Genomic DNA, 9754 nt, shown 5'->3' on the forward strand with positions numbered 1-9754 from the left:
CAAAAGGGGCTGTAAGGGGAGAGGGATCTATAACAGTGTCATATATATCAGAGAAACATTTAAATATTAATTCCCAGAAACCTGACAGTTTATGACAGCCCCAGAACATATGCAACAGTGTGGCTGGTTCAATTTTACATCTGACACAGGTAGGATCAAAATCAGAGAATATTCTTCCAAGTCTGGCCCCAGACCAGTGGATACGGTGAACCACCTTGAATTGAATGAGGCTGTGTCTAGTGCTAAAAGAGGACGAATGCACCCTGCGCAGCACAGATTCCCAGGTGTCTTCCCCAAGTTCCTCCCCCAAATCCTTTTCCCATCGAGTCTTTAAAGGCACCAAAGAAGGGTTCTGTAAGTCATGAATGATGGCATATACATCTGAAATTGCGCCCCTAGGAAGCTTGTTCAGCTCCAGGATGCTCTCTATAGCTGTATTCGCAGGCCTATGGGGAAATTCAGGTGTGTTAGCTCTGACAAAGTTCCTAGTCTGGAGATAGTGGAAAAAGTGGGATTGGGGGAGGTTGAACCTTTTCTGTAGCTGAGCAAAAGAGGCAAATGTATCATCAAAGAATAATTGGGCTAGGGAGGAGAGGCCTAGTGAGTTCCAGATGCCAAAAGCCCCATCATTCAAAGATGGAGGAAATAAAATGTTCTGATTGATTGGGCCTGATAGAGAAAAGCCTCGGAGGCCAGAGGCTAAACGGAACTGATTCCAAATTTTAAGAGACTGCTTTACAATTGAGTTGACACACCTTTTGCCTAGGGACACTGGGAGAGACGAGCACAACACAGAAGAAAGTGCAGCAGGTTTACACGATTCAGACTCCATCTGGACCCAGAGTGGTCTAGGGCCAGTAGGATCAGTCTGCAGCCAGTACAGAAGTGCTCTGAAATTTGCAGCCCAATAGAATGTCTGAAAATTTGGTAGAGCTAAACCCCCCAATGACTTAGGCTTCTGTAAATGTTTTCTACCAATCTGTGGTACCTTGCCATCCCAAATAAAATGCATGAATGTTTGATCCAGTGAAATAAAAAAAGATTTTGGAATAAAAATGGGTAAACATTGAAATAAATATAGAAATTTGGGCAACACACTCATTTTAATGACATTAATCCTTCCGATAAGAGAAAGAGGTAGCGAATTCCAAAAAGTAAAAGATTGTTTCAAACTGTCTGCTAGAGCAACCAAGTTTTCCTGAAACAGATTTGAATATTTCCTTGTCACTTTAACTCCCAAGTAGGTGAATTGATCCCGGACAATCCTAAACTGAGAACTTGTAAAAGAGCACTTTAAAGCAGCCTTGTTTACAGGAAAAAGCTCACTCTTGCCTAGATTCAGCTTGTACCCTGAGATTGATCCAAACCTTTTAAGAACAGATAAGGCGCGTGGCAATGAGGTATCAGGGTTAGAGATAAACAAAAGGAGGTCATCCGCATATAGCGAGACTTTCTGCTCTGAGCCCGTCCTGATTATTCCTTGAATGGCATCATTAGAGCGTAGTGCAATGGCGAGAGGTTCGATTGCCAAAGCAAACAACAAGGGGGAGAGTGGACAGCCCTGTCTGGATCCGCGGTGCAAGGGAAAATAGTCAGAGGACAAGTTGTTTGTCCGTACCGAAGCCATGGGGGAAAAATAAAGAATCTTTATCCACGCAATGAATTTGGGGCCAAAGCCAAATCTATAAAGGGTAGCTGTTAGGTAATCCCACTCAACGCGGTCAAACGCTTTTTCTGCATCAAGTGAGACCACCACCTCTGGGTCCTCCGACGCTGGGGAGTACAGTATATTCATAAGGCGCCAAATATTGAAAAACAAATGCCTATTTCTCACAAAGCCAGTCTGGTCAGAGTGTATTACTTGGTGCAGCGAGCCTTCCATACGGATGGCTAAAAGCTTGGCTAGGATTTTGTAATCACAGTTTAAAAGCGAGATTGGGCGATAGGATCCACATTACAAGGGGTCTTTGTTTTTCTTTAATACACTGCTCAAAAAAATAAAGGGAACACTTAAACAACACAATGTAACTCCAAGTCAATAACACTTCTGTGAAATCAAACTGTCCACTTCGGAAGCAACACTGATTGACAATAAATCTCACATGCTGTTGTGCAAATGGAATAGACAAAAGGTGGAAATTATAGGCAATTAGCAAGACACCCCCAATAAAGGAGTGATTCTGCAGGTGGTGACCACAGACCACTTCTCAGTTCCTATGCTTCCTGGCTGATGTTTTGGTCACTTTTGAATGCTGGCGGTGCTCTCACTCTAGTGGTAGCATGAGACGGAGTCTACAACCCACACAAGTGGCTCAGGTAGTGCAGCTCATCCAGGATGGCACATCAATGCGAGCTGTGGCAAGAAGGTTTGCTCTGTCTGTCAGCGTAGTGTTCAGAGCATGGAGGCGCTACCAGGAGACAGGCCAGTACATCAGGAGACGTGGAGGAGGCCGTAGGAGGGCAACAACCCAGCAGCAGGAACGCTACCTCCGCCTTTGTGCAAGGAGGAGCACTACCAGAGCCCTGCAAAATGACCTCCAGCAGGCCACAAATGTGCATTTGTTGTTTTTGTGTTGTTTTGTGTTGCTGCACCTTACAGGACTGTTTCATTTTCATTCATTCTCTTTGTTATTTTTGTTTAGTGTTCTGTTTTAATAAAAATATAACATGAACACTTACCACGCTACACTTTGGTCCGATGATTCCTCAACTTCAGACGACAAACGTTACACACACACACACACACACACACACACAGGGAGGACTACTAATCGCACACGCAAATGCAAACACACAAAATCATAAAGATAATTAAACAATATTATGCATGTCTTAAAAGTACATAATAAAATTACACACGTTTTGGATTCATTTACACAGACTTTAATAGCTTTATTTACAGATGAATTATTTCCCCCCCAAAATTCTCTGTTGGCGTAGTTCAGTGGATGCCATATGTTTCAAACTTTTACATTTTTAACTTCCAATCCCAATTTGCTTGAGTAACGTTATCGGTAAACGATGAGATGAGTGTTTTCCGCTTTTTGTTTTCTTTCTTTCAAAAAATGGGAATCCAAATGTCTTCCTGTAGGAGGCCAGAACCAAATAAATTTGATTGAGGTATGTGAAATGGAAGGGTATAGTGCCAATGTGAAGATGTCAGGAAAGCTGGAGCGTGGTACAGAGCAGAGACGATGGTGATTATGACTAAGGGGAGAAGTGCCAGGAGGTTGAGAGTGGGTATTCAACAGATGTGGAGGTGAGGAGTCAGAGGAACAGAGGAGGGCTTCAGATGGAGGGAGACTGAAGGAGAGGGTGTGTATAGAGGAGTCAGATCGGGGCCGGGTGAGGTGGTGTGATGGGTGGTTTGGGACCAGAGTGCCGTTGAGACTCAGTTACTGAGCAGTAGCTATGTCGCAGTCGCCACGTCCAGGAGTTTGACGACAACGCCACTATTACTGCATTCTGTGGAGACGGGACAAACAGTAGAGATGGAAGTTTATAACACAGTCATAACTATGCTACAGTATTCAAACACAAAACAGATTCATTGGTGAACCATAATAAAATGTAAATGAGTTATGAAGGTATCGAGCGCTGAGACAGCATCAGAGCTAGTCACGTGGGGCCCACTCACTTTGTCAAAGCCCATGGCACAGAGTTTGTCTATTTTGTGGGTGTACTCTGGACTGGAGGAGGGGGCGCTGGCATACACGTGAGACCAGAGTCTGGCCGTCTGTTTGAACATCTCTGGGTTCTGCTTATACTAAAAAGTGAGAACACACAACACTGAGAGAGCAGCAAGACTGCAGTATAAAAACCTCACTAGGCTACAATTTAGTAAAGCAATTGTACATGAGAGGGCGAGCTAAACTACTTTTTTAGTTTTACACAACCTCGAGTGTACAACTGTTTTTATACAACGAGTTGCCAATTAAATAAAAAACTTTATTTTGATAAATCTATTCATAGGCTACTATTTCATCCCTCAACAAAAATATAGGCTAGTCCCGACGCATCTATGGTTGCTAGCCAAGCCGGCTGACCGTTCATTCTATCGGTTAGGCTGCCAGAGATGCAACCCAGTCGTTACGGCTTTATTCTATGTCCCAGTCGTTCGTTTTAAATGTTCCGCTGCAATGCTGGCTGGCAACGCTCTTATCCCTTGCTTGTTAGCTAGCCAACTACGGTTAACACAGTCACGTCAAACCCTGGAGCTAGAAAAACAGCAAACTAGCTGCATTTCATTTGGTTTCACCTGTTTTTCTATTGACATTTCTTTGTATACAGTGCACTCGGAAAGTATTCAGACCCCTTGACATTTTCTACATTTTTTAAAGTTACAGCCTTATTCTAAAATTGATGAAATAAAAAATGTACTCATCAATCTACAAATAATGCCCCACAATGACAAAGCAAAAACTAGTTTTTAGACATTTCTGCAAATATATTAAAAATAAAAAACAGATACCTTGTTTACATACAGTACCAGTCAAAAGTTTGGACACACCTACTCATTCCAGGGTTTTTCTTTATTTAACAAAATGATGAAATAATACATATGGAATCAAGTAGTAACCAAAAAAGTGTTAAACAAATCAACATATATTTTATATTTGAGATTCTTCACAATTTGCCTTGATGACAGCTATGGTAGAAAAATTACATTATTATGTTTTAATACTGTTTATGCATCAAATAAGATTTGATGAGCACTCACTCATCTGTGTCTGTGGAGCTGAGTTGGGCCTCTGTGGCTTGGCGCTAGCAATAGATTTATGATGGCTTGGTGACAACCTACATTCTGCATTCCATAGAATGAGTTGGTATTTGTATATGGTGAGATACCAGGGAGGAGATGTCTCTGGTGTGGACGACTGATGGGAGGAACCTTGTCTTCGGGGCTCTATACAATTGGAACAGTCTTCACAGGAAATGTTATCTGGCTGGGGGATACTCCTTTCTCACATATAAATCCTAACCTTTTGACTTATTCCAGACATCTGTTGTTTGTCACGTATTCAGGAGGATGTGTCTTAACTATAAAGTACTGTGGCTCAGTTCTGCTTGTTGAGCTCTTGTTATCACACTTCAGACTGTTGGATTGACCAGCTTCATTATTGCAATTAAATCGATATTAAATAAAGATTATTGTTTGAAGAAATGACAAAGTCTCTCTCAGTTGATTAGAATGTTCCACAACACAGTTTGGCACACTCTTGGCATTCTCTCAACCAGCTTAATTAAGTAGTCACCTGGAATGCATTTCAATTAACATGTGCACCTTGTTAAAAGTTAATTTGTGGAACTTCTTTCATTCTTAATGTGTTTGAGGCAATCAGTTGTGTTGTGACAAGGTAGGGGTGGTAAACAGAAAATAACCCTATTTGGTAAAAGACCAAGTCCATATTATGGCAAGAACAGCTCCAATAAGCAAAGAGAAATGACAGTCCATCATTAATTTAAGACATGAATGTGAGTCAATCCGGAAAATGTTAAGAACTTTTCAAATGTATTCAAGTGCTGTCGCAAAAACCATCAAGCGCTATGATGAAACTGGCTCTCATGAGGACCGCCACAGGAAAGGAAGACCCAGAGTTACCTCTGCTGCAGAAGATTAGTTCATTAGAGTTATCAGACTCAGAAATTGCAGCCCAAATAAATGCTTCACAGAGTTCAAGTAACAGATACATCTCAACATCAACTGTTCATAGGAGACTGTGTGAATCAGGCCTTCATGGTCAAATTTCTGCAAAGAAACCACTACCAAAGAACACCAATAATAAGAAGAGACTTGCTTGGGCCAAGAAACATGAGCAATGTACATTAGACCGGTGGAAATTTGTCCTTTGGTCTGATGAGTCCAAATCTGAGATTTTTGGGTCCAACCAACATGTCTTTGTGTGATGCAGAGTAGGTGAACGGATGATCTCTGCATGTGTGATTCCCACAGTGAAGCATGAAGGAGGTGGTGTGATGGTGTGGGGGTGCTTTGCTGGTGACACTGTCAGTGATTTATTTAGAATTCAAGGCACACTTAACCAGCATGGCTACCACAGCATTCTGCAGCGATACGGCATCCCATCTGGTTTGGGCTTAGTGGGACTATCATTTGTTTTCAACACGACAATGACCCATAACACACCTCTAGGCTGTGTAAGGGCTAGTGAAACATAGGAGTCACTATCAGCCCTTCTGAGTTTTGAGTCGGAGTCTTTACCTGACAAGGCCATGTTAGGTTATATCAGTTATCTTGTTAGAGCTTTTGTGATGAATCCACTCCATTATTTCTTGTGCAACGTTTATGTTCATGTCGCATAAGTGTTTAGGAGGGAGATTCCAAGATGTGAAAAGTGTGCAGGAGGGCTGGGATAGAGGATTGTGTAGTTTTGGTGGATAATCTTGTTTGTGTCAACTGTAGGGGTGCACGTGTTGCTGGGGATCGGAAGTGTCCGATGAAAGAGAGGCAGTTTGAGGTGGCTAGAGTCCGATTAGAGCAGTAGGTGTGGTATGCTGAGGCAGTGAAGAAAGTAGAGGAGGATGAAGGATTCTGAGTCAAGGGTGAAGGATTCTGAGAGGATCCCTGTGAATAGTAGATCTGTTTCAGCACAGAGGGATAGGCCATCTGAGTGATATAATGCATTCGGAAAGTATTCAGACCCCTGGACTTTTTCCACATTTTGCTACATTACAGCCTTATTCTAAACTATATTAAATTGTTTTCCCCCCTCATCAATCTACACACAATTCCCCATAATGACGAAGCAAAAACAGGTTTTTAGACATCTTTGCAAATGTATTAAAAATAAACTGAAACATCACATTTACAAAAGTATTCAGACACTTTACTCAGTGCTTTGCTAAAGCACCTTTGGCAGTGATTACAGCCTCGAGTCTTCATGGGTATGACGCTACAAGCTTGGCACACGTGTATTTGGGGCTTTCCCCAATTCTTCTCTGCAGATCTTCTCCAGCTCTGTCAGGTTGGATGGGGAGTGTCGCTGCACAGCTATTTTCAGGTATCTCCAGAGATGTTCGATCGGGTTCAAGTCTGAGCTTTGGATGGGCCACTCAAGGGCATGTAAAGACTTGTCCTGCATTGTCTTGGCTGTGTGCTTAAGGTTGTTGGCCTGTTGGAAGGTGAACCTTAGCCCCAGTCTGATGTCCTGAGCACATTGGAGCAGGCTTTCATCAAGGATCTCTCTGTACTTTTCTCTGATCATCTTTCCCTCGATCCTTACTAGTCTCCCAGTCCCTGCCGCTGAAAAACATCTCCACAGAATGATGCTGCCACCACCATGCTTCACCGCACGGGTGGCGCCAGGTTTCATCCAGACGTGACTCTTGGCATTCCTGCCAAAGAGTTCAATCTTGGTTTCATCAGACCAGAGAATCTTTTTCTCATAGTCTGAGAGTCCTTTAGTTGCCTTTTGGCAAACTCCAAGCGGGCTGTCACGTGCCTTTTACTGAGGAGTTGCTTCCGTCTGGCCACTCTACCAAAAAGGCCTGATTGGTGGAGTGCTGCAGAGATAGTTGTCCTTCTGGAAGGTTCTCCCATCTCCACATAGGAATTCTGGGACTCTGTCAGAGTGACCATCGGGTTCTTGGTCAACTCCCTGACCAAGGCCCTTCACCAGTTGCTCAGTTTGGCCGGGTGGCCAGCTCTAGGAAGAGTCTTGGTGGTTCCAAACTTCTTCCATTTAAGAATGATGGGGGCCACTGTGTTCTTGGGGACCTTCGATGCTGCAGAAATGTTTTGGTACCCTTCCCCAGATCTGTGCCTCGACAAAATCCTGTCTCGGAGTTCTATGGACAATTCCTTCGACCTCATGTTTTGGTTTTTCCTCTGACATGCACTGTCAACTGTGGGCCCTTATATAGACAAGTGTGCCCCTTTCCAAATCATGTCCAATCAATTGAATTTACCACAGGTGGACTCCAATCAAGTTGTAGAAACATCTCAAGGATGATCAATGGAAACAAGATGCACCTGAGCTCAATTTCACGTCTCATAGCAAAGGGTATGAATACTTATGTAAATAAGGTATTTTTGTTTTGTTTTTTTTCCACCTGTTTTTGCTTTGTCATAATGGGGTATTGTGTGTAGATTGATGAGGAAATGTTTTTATTTAATCAATTTTAGAATAAGGTTGTAACGTAACAAAATGTGGAAAAAGTCAAGGGGTCTGAATACTTTCCGAATGCACTGTATATGCTTCAGTAAGGTTGGCTTCTTAACGTTCAAAGCAATGGTTATCAACTGCACCGCTGAAATGGAAAGTAAATCACAGAAAATAGATGTTGTGGTGGCAGCTGCAGAGAAGTGCTTCGGGGTACGATATTTGACTTCAGAAGAGTTATAGCATGTGTTGAGTGGTAGTGTCCCGTCCTCTCAGGTGTTGGCCTGGGGTAGGATCAGATCGGGTTAAAGTAATGGAATAAGGTGATCGGTTATAATGAGTATAGGGTTCGTTGGTAGGGTAATTCAAGTATATGTATATATTAAAAATATTAAAAATTCCCAGTTCCCCTTTCCCATTTTTTTTTATCACAAAGTGTAGTGGATCTATATACTATAGTTCAGTTGGGGGATCGGTAATGCAAATATTGGATGCCAAACGCCATTAAACCTACCTGAAGAAGCAGAAGATCCGTTTATGTAGTCCTGCTGAGAGTGCATTGGATTACATACTGTGGAAACGGTGAAGGTGACCAGAAGTGGTCTTGTGATAATTGTTGGTGTTTCTGCCGGTCAGAGGGAGAAGGCTTTAAAGGAAAGGGCGCCATTGAAAGGAGTGATTACTGGGGTAGCAGTAAATGTAAAAGTTGACCAACTGAAGGGTAAGATTCTCTGTGTTTGTGATGCTCGTCGTTTGGTGCGACACAGACAGGGTGGCGTGAGTGGTGAAACAGAAGAGTCATTGTCTGTTCTTTTGAGTTTTGATGTTGAGTCTTTTCCCGACAAAGTCTTTTGCCGAATTCATTACGTTGTTACAGGTGTCAAGCTTATGGGCATGTGGCAGCAGTGTGTAGAAGGGAGGTTCCTAGGTGTGAGAAGTGTGCAGAAGGGCATGAGACAAAGGAATGTGTAGCATTGGGGAAAGTAGTGGTATGTGTTAATTGTAGGGGTGCCCATGGGGCTGGGGATCAGAAATGTCCTGTGGGAGAGAGGCAGGTTGAAGTTTCCAGAGTTAGAGTAGTGCAGAAGTCGGCATATGCTGAGGCAGTGAAGAAAGTACAGGAAGATGGGTAAAGGGGGTGGGATCCTGAGAGGAGTTGTTTGTGTAGTAGATCTGTACCAGTACCGAGGGATAGGCCAACAAGTGATTTATGTTTCAGTAAGATTGGATTTTTAGCATTTATAGTAATGGTTATCAACTGTCTTGCAGAAATGGAGGTTGTGGTGGCAGCTGCATAGAGGTATGTGGGTGTGACTTGACATCAGTAGTGTGTTAAGTGGTGGTGTCTCATCCTTTCAGCTTGTTGGCCTGAGGTAGGATTAAATATATTTAAATAGTGGAGTAGGGTGGTGTTATTTTTTATAATTATTATTTTATTTGTTTTGTGAGTGTAGTGTTAGATTGTATAGTATTTTTTTTAAATGTTTAAGCAAAGTATAGGTGAGTTGTACTCCAGTCTAGTAGGTGGCGGTAATGCAACATAGATTAGATGCCAACCGCCGTTAAACCTCATCGAAGAAACGTGAACCACTATTCACACTATACTAATGCGCAAGACATTTTCGGAAGTAGTT

Source organism: Salvelinus fontinalis, chromosome 6 (genome assembly GCF_029448725.1).
Source record: "Salvelinus fontinalis isolate EN_2023a chromosome 6, ASM2944872v1, whole genome shotgun sequence".
NCBI lineage: Eukaryota > Metazoa > Chordata > Actinopteri > Salmoniformes > Salmonidae > Salvelinus > Salvelinus fontinalis.